The following is a 17,785-nucleotide window of genomic DNA, read 5'->3' as shown; positions in this document are numbered from 1 at the left end:
TGGTGGGAAGGTAAAATAGTGCACCAAGTAAGGATAACAGTGGTTCCTTTAAAAATTAAAAATAGGGGCCGGGTATTTAGCTCAGTGGTTCCAGCTCCTGCCTCACAAGCACAAGGTCCTGTGTTCGATCCCCTGTACCAAAAAATAAAATAAAATAAGAGAGCCAGGGATTTAGCTCAGTAGTTCCTCTGCCTGCCTCACAAGTGCAAGGTCCCAAGTTCGATCCCTGGTACCAAAGAAAAAAATTAAAAATAGAATAATCCTATGATCTAGCAATTCTACTTCTGTGAATAGATTCAAAATAATTGAAAGCAGGAAACTAAATAAATATATGTATACCTGTCTTCATAGCAGCATTGTTCACAATAGCCAAATGTAAAACCAACACAAGTATCCATCAATGGATGAATAGGTAAATAAAATGTGGTATATACATATAATAGAATATTATTTAGCTTAAAAAGGGAGGAAATCCTGATTCATGCTACAATATGGACCAACTTTGAGGAAATTATTCTACATGAAATAAACCAGTCACATATAAATATAAATTATATATGGTTCTGCTTATATGAAATACCTAGAGTAGTCACAACCATAGAGATGGAAAGTAGAATGCTTGTTGAAAGGGTTTGGGGGAGGAGAAATGGGAAACAGTTATTAATCAGTTATAGGGTTTATTTTGCAAGATGAAATAGTTCTGAAGATTGATTGTACAACAATGTGAATATCTTTAACAATACTGAACTATAAATTTTAAAAAATGGTTCAGATGGTAAATTTATATTACGTGCATCTTACTACAATTTTTTAAAAAATTGGTTTGGCTATATTTGTGGGAATCCATGATATTACTCTTGTGTTCCATGATTTTAGGTCTCTCTTTTCTAGTACCAGCACACCCTGGTGACTAAAGCTTTCTAGTCTATCTTAAAATTGAACAATGTAGCTGGGCATGGTGGTGCACACCTGAAATTCCAGCACTCTGGGAGGCTGAAGCAAGGGGATTGCAAGTTTGAGCCTAGCCTGGGGAATGTAGTAACTTAAGTAAAAAAAAAATTTTGAAAGGTCTCTAGATGTAGCGCATTGCAAAGATCCTGGGCTCAATCCCAGTACTCAACAATAAAACTGAACCTTGTATGCATTTTTTTTTAACTTGGAGAAGTGATATAAGATGTAACAAAACCCCTTGTTTTGCAAATATACTCCTTTTTCCCCCAGTTCTGTACTAGGCATTGAACCCAGGAGTGCTCTATTACCTGCTACATTCTCTGCCCTTTTTATTTTTTGTTTTTAGATAGGATCTCACTGAAGTTGTCCAGGCTTGGGATACTCTTGCCTCCGCCTCCCAAGTAGCTGGAAGTACAGCAAATATATTCCTTTTTCCTTCTTTCCTTCCTTCCTTTCTTCTTTCTTTCCTTCCCTTCTTTCTTCCTCTCATGCATGGCGGAGACTGAACACAGGCCTTCATACTGAGCCACATCCCCAACCTTTAAGTTTTGTTTTTGAGACAAAGTCTTGCTAAGTACTTAAGTAGCCCAATGCCCAGGTTAAGCTTGAATTTGTGATCTTCCTGCCTCAGCCTCCCAGGGTGCTGGGATTACAGGTGTGCATCACCATCCCTGGCTACAAAAAAAAAGTATTTTTTTGAGACAGGGTCTCGCTATGTAGTTCAGGCTGATCCTCCTGCCTCAGCCTCCTAAGTACTGGGACTGGAGGCGTGTGCCCCAACACCCAGCAAAAATGTATTCTTAGATAAACATGGTAGACTACATCTTCTAAACTTTATGCTGGGGCAGATTTTAAATATCTGTCTCTCAGTGTCCAGGCCAAGACACTAAAATAAGTTTTTGACAATGAAATGAATGGAGACACAGGACTGCTTTATACCTTGCAGCCGAAAATGCAAGAGAAACTCTGTGATATTGGAACTAGAAGCAGTCTCAGAAAAATAAACTTAATATTTTCCTGCACAAGCGCAAGGACCCAAGTTCAATCCTCGGTACCAAAAAAATAAATGAAACTTAATATTTTCAAGTGTACATTAAAAAGAATACACAGTCATAAATTTTCAGAGGGTTGGGAGTGTACACCAGTGGTGGAGTGTATGTTTATCATACATGAACCCCAGAATCCACACACACACTCCCGCCCCGCAAAATCCATGGAACTGTTACTTAGAATGGGGCAAGTGTCCCAGAAATATTAAGGTAAAACAGAGAAGTATGACTTGAAAGTTTTCCACATCAGTTGTTTGGGTGTAGTAACTTCCTGTCTTTTGATACTAATGAACTGTCACTTTTGACTGATTCTAAACCTGACAATGATGGTCATGATAGGGATAGTGTAAGAATATTTTAAGCTACTGTCTTTCTCATAAGGAGTTGAATTTTTCAGATATATATTCCTTTCTCTGTATAGAGCTTCTATTAAGATAAAAATTCTAAACATAGCTTTATAGGTAAAAATTTCTGGTTGTACCTGATTTCTCCTAAATCAGTGTGTTTTGGACAAGTCATCTCTCTCTTCATCTTTTTTCTGTCCTATACGTAAACAGGGTATTGAAGTGGACATTTATGTTATTGTCTTTCCCAGATCTATTAGATTTATTAAGATAAACTGCACAATAAAATTTTCACTATAAAAATCCAGGGAAATAGTTATACTAACTAAATAATTCCCTCAAATAAAGTTGCCTTTCTTCAAGAAACTCATCATTCCAGTGTGACATGCCACAGTCGTTTGACTTCTTTACTACATTGTTCAAAATTTTCAAGACCCAGAGCTTTCTAAATCCAAAACAGTAAAAGCATTCAGTTGAAAATGAAATGAAACCCATATATGCCTAAGAGGGAGGTTCATGGTTTTAGGCCTTCATGGTCTGAAGATCCAAGGAATGAAATAATAAACAAATAGGCCTGCAAAATTATGGAGGTTCTTGGTATTTAAAGTCAAATCATGAGAGCAGTTGAGACTTGCTAACATTTGCAGGGCCTGGGACAAAAATCAAAGGAGACACTTAGGTTATAAATCAAGCTAACAAATTGTCAGGTGCTCTATCTTTCTGTCTTGGCAAATGCACCTTTGTAACAAACTTTTAAAATAGACTTAAAGTTCTATTTTTTCTAAGATGAAAATGCGTAAAATGTCAAGGAGATTATGATTATAGTTGTACATGTCTGGATGTACTGGTTATGAGCTGGTGATTTGGGGATATGTAATAAAGACATAAGTATTACATTAATTTTTTTGGTTTCAGTACTGGTGGTTATTACATCTAGTCCTACATACGTGCAAATGTAAGAATATTTGTTATGCAGTATTGCAAAATGCTTCACAAATGTTTTGTGCAAATGTTCTGGGGTGGACACCATAGTAACATGAAGCCCCTCCAGGATGAGAACTGAAGTGTGAAAAGAAACGAGTGTTCAGTCTGCCAATATTTTGTTTAGGCCTGACGGAATTTCTTCCATACTAGGAAAGGTGGGTTGGTAAAGTTTGTACCCTTTCCTAAGAACTTCCTCTTCTCAAATCCACTCTAGCTGCAAGAGTGCCTGATTTGACCTCAGCTCATGTCCTTCCTCTGTGGGTGCCTTGTGTTTTGACAGCACAGGTTAAGAGCTGTGAAAAATCCCTCCAGTGTGGCAGTGTTTGTCACTTTTCTCATTCCTGAGACAAAATATCCAACACCCACAAGTTAAGGAAGGAAAGGTTTATTTGGCTAACATTTTGTAGAGGTTTCAGTCCATAGTTGGATGGCTCCAAAGCAGAGTGGCACATGGCAGAGAAGTGTTGTAGAGGAGAAACAGTTCATGGTGGCCAGAAGATACCAAAAGCAATAAGGGACCTTAATAGCCTCTTTCTGCCTCTTTTATCTTATCCAGACTACTTAGGGCAGGTAGCACTCACAGCCTTAATCCTACTGCCCTTGAGCCTAGCATTGCACCATGAATCAATTCCAGTATCACAGGCTCCAGATCCAGCCACTTCTGAAGAAGCCCTGCCTATGACTGCATTAGGCTTTGGGGGGACAGCTAGACCCAAGCCATAACAGTGTTCCACACGAGAGTGGGTGTTTAGTGCACAGGTTGTGCTATACCAGCACTGAACCTAGATCCCAAGAGACAGAGGTACCAGGGCCTATGCACGGCACTGCCAGTATTTGGAGTATAAAGTGGGATGGGCTGTCAGGTCTCAAGGGAGGCCCTTTCTGCCTGGGTCCAAAAGAGGTATTGGGGTAGTCTGCAAACTAATGGATATTACATTCATACTAATTGTGCCAACCATTCGTTGTTTAACCTGATTCAATCCCTTTAGGTGGTACTTCAATTCTCATAGAATTTTAATGTCCAATATAATAAATCACAACTCTGTAGTATTAAATTGAAGTCTTCTAAAAGTAGGATCTACATAAAAACAAGAGGAATACCATAATAACAGGAGCAGTAAACCTTAGCAAACTGACTGTTGTTAAAAATATGATAATTAACCCTGTCTCAAAAAAAATAAAAACAAAGGGCTGGGATGCAGCTTAGGGTGAAGGTCCTGAGTTCTAGAACAACAACAACAACAAAAATTAGCTGAAAATTTCTAGGAAAGGTTTTTTTTTTTCCTTCCGGTTACCCTGATGCTAGCTCCTCTCTCCATCTTCCTGCTATCATCTCAAATGTGATTCCTGGAGCAGGGGGAAGCAATCTTATGACCATGTAGGAAAGGTCAAAAGTTGCAAGCACAAATAGAACCAATCTGTGTAATCATCTATGTTTTGGGCATCTCATTATGTGAGCAAAGTAAATCTTTCTTTTTACAATAAAAAAATATGATAATTAAGGTAAATAAAGGCTTTCCCAAACAGCTATACTTAGAAGCCTGCAATATTAGAGTAACTTAATTGCCTGAAGAATCACTTAGGTGCACTTTATCACTATAGTTTGGATGTTTTAGCTTCAAAGTTGCTATCCTCTCTTAATGCAACCTTCAATGAACTGGAAGTACTCATGGTTCTAGTTCTCTTTTGGGTTTTCCATGGATACAAGCTCTCTGGCTTTTCTCTCTTTAGTTTGCTTCTCTCTTATGGGGAAGAAAACAAGGCATTATTGAAGATGACCCTCCATCAATTTCCATTTCCCAGAAGTTTCTCTAGTCCTGCCTGCTCTATTTCTTAAGGGATTAAGTGCCCACAGAGCCATATCTTTGATAGATTAACTGCACACCAGAGTTAGCTAGGAATGTACAAATGGTCCCTTCCCAAGCAATCCATAGTCCCAAGTTATGGGAGAAGGTCACACCTGAAAGCATACTGGCTAGAAATGCTGACCACAACAAAACCAGACCCAAATCACTATAATCAACAGAGTGAGTCCTTTATGTCTTCTTTAAATCCAGTGGACTCTTACTCTTGATGACCTGTGAATGATATAAGATGAGGACAGCCAGTGCTCCAGAAAAGACTACTTTTTGAAACATTGACAATTGAGGTGCCTGTCTGAGATCCATGTCCCTTCCATTGAAAAAATCACACAAAAGACTTTCCCTTAGGGCAAGAGGTAAGATAGTCTTTGAAAGGTGAGGGGCTACCATCTTCCAACATGCTGGCTTATTGTTGATGAAGGATTTTTTCTTTCTCTGTCCCACTGTCTCTCGATCCATCGGCTCCATTTGGTAGCAGCAGAACCAAAACTTGCATAGTTATGTTGTTTTTAATAATCCATTTCTCACTTTTCTAACTGAAATATGTGTCTCACACCAAAACTATTTCATAAGACCGAAGTAAATTCTTAGAGGATCTTGGATCCCTTCTGCTGGAAAGAAACATTTAATTTGTCCTTCCATATTAGAATTATTAGACCATATAAACTTCATTTCTTAATGTATTTGAAGTCAGCATTTGGAATAATGCAAATGGTTTTATTTTAAAGAAAGTAACCCGTACACACACATTCTGTTCTTTTTTTTTTTTTTTTTTTGATACTGGGGATGGAACTGGGGTCCTTGCACTTGCGCAGCAGGCGGCAAAACCACTGAGCTAAATCCCCAGCCCCGATATATAATTATTTAAAAGTTTTCTTTTAGTGAGAATATCAGTTCAAATACAACAAAATCATTTCTTTTTAGTCATACAATAAACAAAAATTGCCTTTTGATTTACTAGCCAATCAGAAATAGAATTTTTGAATCAAATTGAGATTTAAGAATTTTTAGGTTAATTGATTTCTTTAGTCAATTCAACTCAATTTATTCATAAACTCTCCAGTAGTAAATGATTGGCAAAGCCCTCCAGGAGTTCACATACTTGTTTCGAAGAGGAAAAGAAGGTGACCATGGTTATAACATGGTTGTACATATGAGGATAATACTCCCAAAGAGACAAAGGTGCTTGCTAAAATGTCCCTTGGATGATTTATTTAGCTAATACTTGATTAATTATAGGTTTTCAATTGTACCAAAATGGACCTTACAGAGAAGGAATTTAATTTAATTTCAAAAGGAATTTAATTTTTCAAAAGTGAAATCTGGTATTAATCATAAAAGTCTTTAAGATGAAACCAAGGTAAAATATGAATAAACCCTCTAGCATCACTTGCTTTTAGTTACTTTCCTCACAGATTTTATATGATTAGCTAAACAATAAGAGAATAGACCTCTACTAGCTTTACAGTAGATGATACCTCAGGTGTATGGGCATTACAGTAGCAATTTAAGCTGATTTTCAGGAATTTAGAGGTACCCTTAACTAGCTCTAACTGGTTGAAGCCACTGACTCCCTCACTTGGACGTGTCTAAGTGTCTGATGGGCGACCCTTTGATGTCAGACAGCCAAAACTCCATGCTCAGGTCATTTTTTGTTGTTTTTGTTGGGGGGGGAGGGGGTACCGGGGATCAAACTTGAGTCCTTGTGCTTGCAAGGCAAGCGGTGGAACCACTGAGCTAAATCCCCAGCCCCCATGCTCAGGTCATGTTAAGGTCACCATTTTCTGAACATATATTCAGTATGAACCACGATGTTTGGTTACACATGCACAGACTACAGGTTATTGAACTTTTTACTTCAAATTGCTTTTCCCATGCCTTAAACTATCCCATTTTTTTAAAGTTATAAGTACTTCTAAATCTATCCCAGTGGTGGTGAACCTAAGGTACACTTGTTGCAGTGGGCTGTTTTTTATCATTGACAGCACTAAAAAGTTTGCCAATCCTTAGGGTGCCAATTTGAGGCTTCCCCCCATCTACACACTATCAACACTATGAATAAACTTTCTCTTTTGTAAGATTCATGATTTCAGTGATTGGCATACTATGATGCAGACAAAACAAGCTTGATTTGTTAACAAATACTCTACCTATCTTTTGGTCTAGCAAATTTATTGCTAAGGATGACTATCAAAGGTAGAATTGCTGGGGATTTAGCTTAGTGGTTTTGCTGCCTGCCTTGCAAGTGCAAGGACCTGAGTTCAATCCCCGGTACCAAAAAAAAAGTAGAATTAAAGATGCACATAAAGATGTATAAAAATGTTCACAAATATTTTTCTAATAGCAAAATTTGAAAACATTATTACATTGGTGTAGGTTAAAAAAATTACAGTACATCCCTATACTTAACCCATGCATTTTAAAGAGATCATTTTTATTAAACTTCTAAGTTTTCAAAATACTGCATTAATTATAGTTATAGTAAAATCTAGGAAAGAAAAGAAAGATTGAGGAACAACAGCAGGATTTATACAAGAAAACTGATCATGGAAAGGCCTGAGAGAACCCTGGATAGGGCAGCATCAAGGAACTTATATCAGTTGCTTATAATTTTTTTTTTAATTTTCACTATTAAGGGCACCATAACAAAATAACACGGACTGCTGACTGAAACAACGTACACTTACACCTCACAGTTCTGGAGGCTGGAAGTCCAAGATCAAAGTGTCAGGAGGGGTAGTTTGTCCTGAGGTCTCTCTCACGTGCTAAGACAGCCACTTTCTCAGTGTCTTCACATGGTCTCTCCTCTGTGCTCAGACATCCTGGTTGTCTTTTTGTGTGTCCAAATTTCCTCTTTGGAGGATACCAGTCAGACTGAATTAGCCTTGCCCTAATGTCCTTTTTTTTTTTTTTTTTTTTTTTTTTTGGTATTGGGGATCAAACTTGGGTCCTTGCGCTTGCGCAGCAGGCGGCGAAACCACTGAGCTAAATCCCCGGCCCTAATATCCTTATTTTAACTTAATCATTTACTTAATAAACCATCCCCAAATATAGTTGAATATTCTGGGGGTTAGGGCTTTAACATTAATTTTTTTTTTTTTTTTTTTGGTACCGGGGCTCAAACTCGGGTCCTTATGCTTGCCCAGCAGGCGGCGAAACCACTGAGCTAAATCCCCGGCCCGCTTTAACATTAATTTTGAGGGGACACATTTCAGCCTGTAAGAGGCACTTTTAATAATTTCTCTTCTTTAATTTTATTTTGTTGCATTATTCAAAGCTCCAAATCAGTTGGGTGTGCTGCTACACACCTGTAATCCCAGTACTCTGGGAAGCTGGGGAAGGAGGAGTGCAAGTTTGAGCCCAGCCTGGGCAACGTAGTGACTTAGTGAGAACTTGTCTCAAAAATGAAATGAAATGAAAATTTAAAAATAATAAATGGAACTGGCAATATAGCTCAAGGTAAAGCCCCTGGATTCAATTCCCAGAATCACAAACACACACACACACACACACACACACACACACACAAAACAAAAAACAAAACAACTACAAAAAACCAATAGAAAGCATCTGATATCTAAAGCTTTGGTCAAGGCTTCACTATTTGAAATGTTAAGGCATACCTGCCCCCAGGGGGAAGGGAATGTTGTAGCCAGGAAGTCATCCTGATAAGTGAAGTACTTACTCCATTCTACTCTTTGGATGTCCAGAGTGCATCACAAGTATGCACAGACACCTTTTTTCCCCATAAATCGAATTTCTCCATCCAGTATTATCTCAGAGTCCCACACATACCCATAAGGTTTCCCCAATCCCATTGGCAATACCTTGAGGCCACTTGTCAATATTCTGGCTCTCCAGATGACATTCTTCTTCTGTCAGTCCTATTTGATGGACACTGTTATCTGTAAACTAAATGTAAGTCTGATTTTCACCAATGGAAATAAATAAATAGTGGAAAGAATGGAAAAAGCAATGGAAGGAAGAGAATGGTGAAAGGGTAATTATTCACCTTCAGTGATTTTAGTAGCAAATTGTTATACACATGAATAAAGCCTTTGATCAGCAGTTGACTCTAGAGCACTAGATATATCTTAGCTTTTCTTTTCATCTGTTCAATGCAGGTTAACCCCCTTGCCTCTGGTCAGCACTTACATGCATGTGATTTTCTTTTTTTAATTTAAGAACCAACTCTGCATTTCTGAGGGGTGTGAGTTCCCACTCACCCTGTATGTATAGGTTATGCTAATCTTTCATTAGTTTACCACTGAGAATATGACAATGCAAAAATAGATAGCGAACTGAGAGTCTACTTAAATTCAACCTTTAGCCACCTGGTCACTGTCATATAAGAGTTATTCCATTTTTTAAAAATAATGAGATAAGCAGCCTTGCCAATGCTGCAAACTATGTTGTTTTTCTCCTTTTTAATGTTGGGGTTTGAAACCTGGGCTTCACATGTGTTAAGTACAATATCAACATAGTCCCTGGGCCTCTGACTTCTGGTGAGGACTAGATCATGGGAAACACCAGCCAAAGACTACAGAGTGGAAGGAAAATGTAAGTAAATTTATATCACTGCACTGTATCCATCATGCACATGGGTCTGTTAAAGAAAGTTTCATCCTATATGATCTTAACAATGTCAAATACATGTCACTCGGAAAGTAGTATGAGCTCCGCACACTGTCACCACACACTTGTTAGTAAATGTACCATTTGCATATTTATATCTGTGAAAATAGAACTTCACTGTATGTCTGAAAAGAAGACGATATATGTACTACATAGTGCCGAGCATGGTCTCTCTCAGGGGAAAATATTTTACTAAATCATTTTACTAATCACTTAGATCTGTTAAACAATGAATTTCAAAATTTGCCACTAGAGAAATCTGTTCTTTCACCACAAAATGCTAATGACACTGTTTCTCCCAGATGGCAATAGGCTGAATGACTCAACCTGTATTAAGCAGAAATTCTTTATATGTCACAAAAGAAATGAATGCATGTACAGTACTATATTGTAAAATACAAGTTTCACAGTCAGCATAATAATATTATTCACTCATGCATCTAGGTCACTTTATCATGCTTTTAACATACTGTTAACATCATAACTTTAACATAACTCACCAGAGAAAGTAGTTCACTCATCCTAACAATGCTTTGCAAGGTTCTCATTACCTGGATTGATTCATATATTTATTTCCAGCTCTATTAAACATGGTGTCAACATATGTCATTATAAAAATAGTTTATATACCACATAGCACTGAACACAGGATTTTGCACAGTTATATTATATGAATTCATTTATACAGAATTTCTACATATTTCACTAGAGAAAACATTTCATCCACAACACATTGTTAAATACAATGTCTCACACAGTTGTCAATATACTGATTCAATTACACGTGATGCCTGTTAAATATAGTTTTGATGTGTATCACTAAGGTAATTAACACACTATACAGTGTTTTACAGTTATCAGCACAGTGAATCATTTATACAACTTACTCTTCATTTTTTAAAAATCACTAAAGAAAGCAGTATGGACTTTATACACTGCTGATTATGATATAGCACAAGTTGTCACTGGACTGATTCACTTATGTCTGTAGCTCAGTTGAACAGACCTTCAACATGTATCACTAAAGAATAGCATTTCGCACCTAAGTGATATGTGCACTCACTTCTATTAAGCACAAGAGTCTGAACATACAGGGTGTGATTGAAACATACAGTGAATATTTACATTGAACAAATTTCTTACAGTAAAAGACACATGTCATTAATTCTCCTCAAAACACTTTCCTCTGGGCCAGGGATTTAGCTCAGTGGTTTCGCTGCCTGGTGTGCAAGTGCAAGGACCCAAGTTCAATCCCCGGTACCAAAAAAAGAAAAAAAAAAAAACCACTTTCCCTCGCTTTGAACAAACTCATCCCATCATTCTTGCCACTTTCTGAAGCAATTCTGTAAGTCTCTTGTGTCTTTAGTTGCACTGTCATGGTGGCCTCAGTGTCCTGAATTGATTTAAAACATTTCACTTCATGGTCATTTTGACTTTTGGGAAGAGCTAGAAGTCCCATGGTGCCAGACCTGGTGAATAAGGTGGATGAGGTCACACTCTAATGTTTTGACAAGTGTCCTTTTCCTTGAATGACAGCAGCAGCATTCTACACATTTTTTTATCATACCTGGTAAAGGCACACACTGCTAATGCAGTGTTTATCCATCTGTCCTTGTGCTCAGCATCACCTGTACCACACATATGTCTTTAAAAATATTATGTGCAGCATACATGTAAAATGAGGTATTTTTCCCATATATGACTATGCCTAATAACACACACACCTTACTCTTAACCTAATTTTAACATATATACCTAACAAATATGGTGTATGTGCCATATAATAACGCAATTCTCGGGCCGGGGATGTAGCTCAGTGGCACCGTTCCTGCCTAGCAAGTACAAGGTCCTGAGTTCAATCACCAGTACCAAAATAATAATAATAATAACAATAATAATAACACAATTCTTCACATATGTATCTCCATACCCAGTAACATACACACATATCTCTAGTGTTTTGATATATATGACTCAACAAAGTCTTGTAGATCCTCACCCTCCTGAACACTGCTTTACACATATGTAACTATTAGTAACCCAGCCACATGCTTCTGTTAAGTGGTCTCAACATATATCATTAAATAAGTATGTGCAGGTATACAGAGCACTCTTCTAAAGACAATACTTTTTCCCTTTCTTACAATATTCAGTAAAACAGGTTTTGATAGAATTTGAATAGACATCACTGAACAATGTGCTATATGTAGCACACATTGCTAAAAACAAGTTTCACACGTATATCACTGTTCTCAGTAAGGTGCACACTTAGATATGTTGAACACAACGTTTCAACATCTGTGAGTAAACAGAATGTGGCCCAGATACTATCCAACACAGTTTCACACATAAATCACTCTATTCAGTAATATAAGTACTCCAAGTCTCTAAACAAAGTAGTATAATTGCTATACCTTTATCAACACAGCATTTTTTGAACTATATGAGCATAGGAAGTAATAGCATATCCACTTAGCAAGAAAACTACATGCACCACACATTGAGATTAGGTTGAGGTTATGGTTAGAGGTTGGGTTTTTATGGCCAATACTAGTGTTTTCAGGTTAGGTTTAAGGTTCAGGTTTGAAATCAGGGATTTAGGTAGGGATGGATTAGGGGTTGGGGCAGGTGCTCCAGTGGTCAGAGGAAGGGTCAGCGATTGGGTCTCTATTTATTGACTCAAGGTCTCTTAAGTACCTCAGATAAGTGGAATCATACTGTATTTGTGTTTCTGTGTCTGGATTATTCACTCACCATAATGTTCAAGGCTCATCCACACATACTCACATTCAACTTTCTCTATTGTGTCAAAATGTCAATTAATGTGGTTTATCTTTGCATCATGATTCTAGCTAGTTCCAATGGTGCATTTGGTTGATAATGCATTTTAATCCTGCTGTCATCTTTATAAACCTCTTCCTACTTATTTTATTCATGTCCTCTATTTGGTATAGAAATCAGGCCATTCTTATATAGAAATTTTTAAATTCTAGATTTGGTCCATTGCATCCTTATTCTATTGTGAATATATTGTCTGGCCCTAGCTTTTCCTATAAAATGATGGCTAAATCTGAAAGCTTGGTTAGGTTCAGGTTCAATTTATAAACAAGCACACTTCATAGGAGTGCTAGATTCTTTCATTGGATCACATAACAATGAGCATCTTGTTCAACTTTTAGTGAAGATGGATCAGATGTTCAGGTAGTATTATCCTTCCATCTAATTTATTAGCTGAAATTCTTCTTGAAGAACTTTCCTCCTCAACTCTTTGTTCATTTCATACAGATGAAAAATTCATATAGAACAGGACCAATACTGATCATTATAACCATAGTATGACAAATTTTTATTCCACAGGGACAATTCAAGTTCAAGAGGTGTGGCTGACTTTGTGGTTTGCCCTAATTTGTGGAGTAAGAGTAACAGGAAATGACAACAAGAATAACAACAGCTCTATTGTATGTGGCACATCAGGAAATCCTATACCTTCCTCACCATCATCACCCCCTTTCAACAACCCACACCCACTGCTTGCTAATGCACAGGACCCAGGTTTGTTGTTCTCCTTATTAGCAATTCCTCAATTGTTCTTATGTAGATCCTACTTTTTAAAAAGCATCAATTTAATACTACAGAGATGTGATTTATTATATTGGACACAAAAATTCACTAGAAACTAAAGTATCACTTAGAGATAGAACCAGGTTAAACAAAGAATGTCCTTGGCATAATGAGTACTAATGTAGTGTTCCATTTATTTGTGAACTGCCCCAATATCTCCTTTGGACCCAGGCAGGAGACCCCTGGGACTGAGCCCTAACAGCCCATCTCACTTTATACCCTAAATACGGCAGTGCCCTGAACAGGCCCTGGTGCCCCTGTCTCTTGGGACCAAGGGTCAGTCTTGGTGTAGAACAACCTGAGCACTAACACCCACTCTTGTATGGAACAGTGTCACCACTGGAGGGATTTTTCAGTTTTTGACCTGTGCTGTCAAAACACAAGGTGCTTGAAGAGGAAGGCCACGAGCTGAGGTCAAAGCAAACACTCTTGCAGTTACAGTGGATTTGAGAAGAGGAAGCTCTTAGAAAAGAGCACAAACTCTACTGACTCACCAAATCTTTATGCTTCCATAGCATGGAAGCAATAGCCTCAGGCCTGAGTCAAATATTGGTAGGCTGAGCATTCACTTCTTATTTCTCTTCACATTCCAGCTCTAATCCCAGAGATACTTCTCATTACTGTGGTATCCAGCACAGTTGTGTTGCACAAGACATCTGAGAAACATTTCACAATACTGCATGACACATCCTCTTCCTACATGTGTAAGTATGTGATTCTAGGTATAATTCTGGTTCCTCTGTTTCTCCCTGGAGCTTGCTGCATGTTTCTCCCTGGAGCTTGCTGCATGTGTCTCCAGGATCCTGCACTCCCCTGGCACCTGCCTGTGTGGTCTCTGTGGAGTGTCTGCATCTCCCTCTCTAAACACTTGGCAACATGGAGAAAAGCCCAGTGAGAATGTTCCTCTGGAGCAGGCCACCTGCTTTTTGATCTGACATTTGATGGTTCCAGGTTCCAGAGATACTGGGCAGCCCTGAGTCTAGTGGGAAGCCTGGTGGTCAGGAGCAGAGCCCCTGGGGAACTAGGGGGAGAGGACCAGGCTACCACATTTTAGGCTGTCAGCTGCTTCCCCTCCCTCTGGCTGCAGGACGCTCAGCAGATGCTGTTTAGGGTGAGCCTGGGAACTCACCCATCTTCTGGGGGCACATCTGAGGCCTGCAAATGCAGCATGTATTTGCAATGGTTGGGGCAGGTTCTGGGTCAGTCCAGAGGACCTTGGAACAGGATCCAGCCTGGTAGGAAAGTTTGGATTCTAACCTGGAGATTGTCACTGACCTTTTAAATCAATTATGCTTCTGAGAAGCAACTGTCTTCATGGTTCCCAGTGTATTCATCAAGCTAGTGATTTTGCAGATTTACCAAGAATATAGATTAATTCCAATTCCATTTAGTTCAAATTAATTGGTGCGGTCTTCCCCTTCCTCTCCCTTTTCATTCCTCCACCCTTTCTTCTTTTTCTCCTCTTTCTCTTCCTCTTCCTTCTCTTCCTTTTCCTCCTTTCTTCTTCCCCTCATCCTCTCCTTCCCATTCTAATTGAGATAAGATCTGGCTATGTGGTCTCTAATTCCTAGGCTCAAATGATCCTCTTGTTTCAGCCTCCCAAGTAGCTGGGCGTATAGGCATACACCACTATGTGCAGCTTCATTCATTTTAAAAGCAAGCCCCTAGCAGATATGCATGCTGAGCCTTCTCACCTCTCTCCCATTCTTTAGTTTATGTGTCAGAGAGGTCCCAGGCCTTAGTCCTTATCTCTCTGTCCTAAAGAAGCCATGGCTCAGGCCAGATCCCTGGCCTCCAGCTGTGCAGCCAGGCCATGCTGCCTACTCTGGTACTTGACTGTAGCAGCCTCCCCATGCTGTGTCTGGCCACGTGTTATGGTACCTTCCTTCCTGTACCCTCATACTCTGTGGAAAGTTCAGCTGGCGTCCTTACCTGCTGCACTCTGAGTCCCTCCCTCTGGTGCTTGTATCCAGGCCTGGGGCTTTGGATCCCCTAGGTCCCTGCTATGGGGAATCTGGTACTATGAAGACTGGGCCAGTTGGGAAACTCAGGGACTCCTGTAGAGCAGTGAAGTGCATAAGTGCTAATGGCCATACCATTCTGGGCCTAGAAAGGAGCACTCTGACCCACTCCCTTGTGCCATGAAGGCGAAGTAGGTAAGTGTTGTGGCACAACCTTTTTGTCCTTTCCCATGTGATAAAAATGTTCACATTATCATCAACTAGAAAGTTGAGACTCTGGTGACCCTGGAGGAAGAGGGGAAGGTGGGAGAGAAGAAGAAAGCCAAGAGTCTGGGAAAGAACCAACTGGAGCGAACCCCGGTAGCCTCACATGTGTCAGCCTCCATCCTGCTGCACCAGCTGCAATGGGAATGGCTATGGAGTGACTGCTTTGAGTTGATTTATAGTGTAAATCTCTTATTTTGTTTGGACTAAATGAGACACTTTCACAATCAAGTCATTTTAAATTTTCATCATTCCACAAAGGTTGAGTTAGTCCATAATCCCAGAAGCCTCTGGAGAATCATGTCTGTACTCACACTGTGCTGTGGCACAGAGGGGCCATGACCACTGAGGCCAAGGGTGTACTTGCTACAGCCAGCAATTAAAGATGTACACAGCACTCTCATGGCTGCAGAGGCACAACAGGATCTCTACAGAAGCACAGAAAGAAATCAAGGGAGGAGGAAGGGAGATTTACCCTTTAAGGCCACATGACCAGTGACCCACCTTCTCCAACCGGGCGTCACTTTCCAATATCACATTTAGCCATTTAGCTCAGTGGGCTAATCCACTGATGAGTATCACATCCCCATAATCTGATCACCTCCCACCCCACCTATGAGTGCATGAGGCTTTGGGGGACATTTAGATATAAACCATAACATTCCACCTCTGGTCCTCAAAAGACTTATGCACATCCCTTTATCTAAAATGCATTTCTTAGTCCATTTCTAAGAGCTGCCAAAATCCTAACAGTTTCAGCATTTCTGATAAGTCCAAGTTCAAAGACTCCTCTGAGATTTAAGGCAAACCTGTACAAGGTCTCCCTGTACAAATGAAAAGAAAGTTAAACAGTTCTAGCACACAATGGCACAGGGTAAACATTCCCATTCCAAAAGACAGAAATAGGGGTTAGAAATGAACGGGGCCAAAGCAAGGACAAAATTCAGCAGGACAAATGTTAACATTCTACCTTCTGTAGAAATATTATTTTTATTAAAATATCAAGTCAACATCTCTGTAAGAGCTTAAAGTAATAATTTTGGAACCATTTAACATATAATAAGTCAACATTGAAACGATCAGAGCTGTCTAAGTGTCTGCTCTTGGGACAATGCTGTGGGCTGTGCCCAGCTGCTCAGTGAGCTCCCTGAGCCTGGCATGCTGCTTCCAGGTCAGACTCCAGCCTTGTTTTCTCTGGGGTATCTCAAGTACTGGAGCAGCTTCTGAGAGCCCAAGCCCTGGTTCCAGGCCTCTTTCCTTGTGGCATGTGTCTTCAGGGTGGGGAGACCTATGTCTCTTATCCTGGGACAGCAGACCTACTAGGTTGAACATGCTGATGGGGACAAGCAACCAGCTCAAAAGGCACCACTGACTACAGTGAGGACCGAGTGTGCATCAAAGCAAAATGAGATTGTTTGTGAACAACAAATAAAAATCCACCGACTGGCGCGGGGTGGCGGGGAAGGGACGGGACGGGTCGGGGCCGCCGCCCCCCCCCCCGCCGCCCGCCCGGCCCCTCCAAAACTTTGCGCCCGGGGAGGTCAGGCCCGCCCGGCCCGCAACAGCGGTGACCCACGCCCCCGCGCGTCCGGAGCGCGAAGTCCCCGCCGCACCGGCCTAGATGGGGCTCCCACGGCGGAGCAGCGGCTCCCCCGCAGCAAGCGGCCGGGCCGAGCCCACTCCCCACGCCGGCAGCAGCGAGCGGCACGGCAAGGTCTGATCCTGCGTACTCCGCCAGCAGGGTGCCCTGTCAACCATGTGATCGCTCCCTGCCATTGTGATGCCATCTGCCACAGGGTCCTCACCATTGCCAAGCAGAGGGGATTGAACTCGCGACCTTGTGCTTTCGAGGCAAGAGGCAGAATCGCTGAGCTAAATCCCCGGCCCTCAAGATTTTCTTTTTATTGGTGGTTTCCAGAAATGTTTTCTTCATTTTGTTACTGTTTTCAGTTCACCAGCCATCCTGACTCTGTAAAATATGACTTTCATAAAATTGGTACAGTTTTTGCTGTTCTTCATTGGAACATTTGCCTGTACTTTTCACCCTTCTCCCTGCATCTTTTACTCTGGTTGCACACACATCCGAACTGATATTATCCATCGGGGGCGCTCTT

The 17,785-nt window shown here is 40.2% G+C and overlaps 1 long non-coding RNA gene across 3 annotated transcripts in view; it reads left to right on the top strand.

Annotated features, from left to right (window-relative positions):
• LOC101717157 (uncharacterized) overlaps positions 1–17,147 on the top strand; it is a 43,476-nt gene extending 26,329 nt beyond the window's left edge. For all 3 annotated transcript variants that reach the window (XR_002389074.2, XR_015449843.1, XR_001182306.3), the window contains 2 exons: positions 13,183–13,377; positions 14,040–17,147. This is a non-coding gene — a long non-coding RNA (uncharacterized LOC101717157). The remainder of the gene's footprint in view (positions 1–13,182; positions 13,378–14,039) is intronic.
• The last annotated feature ends 638 nt before the right edge of the window (positions 17,148–17,785 follow it).

The sequence above is a fragment of the Heterocephalus glaber genome, unplaced genomic scaffold, assembly GCF_053883595.1.
Source record: "Heterocephalus glaber isolate CG9 unplaced genomic scaffold, H.glaber_assembly_v1.0 deba00000818, whole genome shotgun sequence".
NCBI lineage: Eukaryota > Metazoa > Chordata > Mammalia > Rodentia > Bathyergidae > Heterocephalus > Heterocephalus glaber.
Note: the sequence above shows the minus strand (reverse complement) of the source record. Positions and strands in the feature narration are given on the sequence as shown.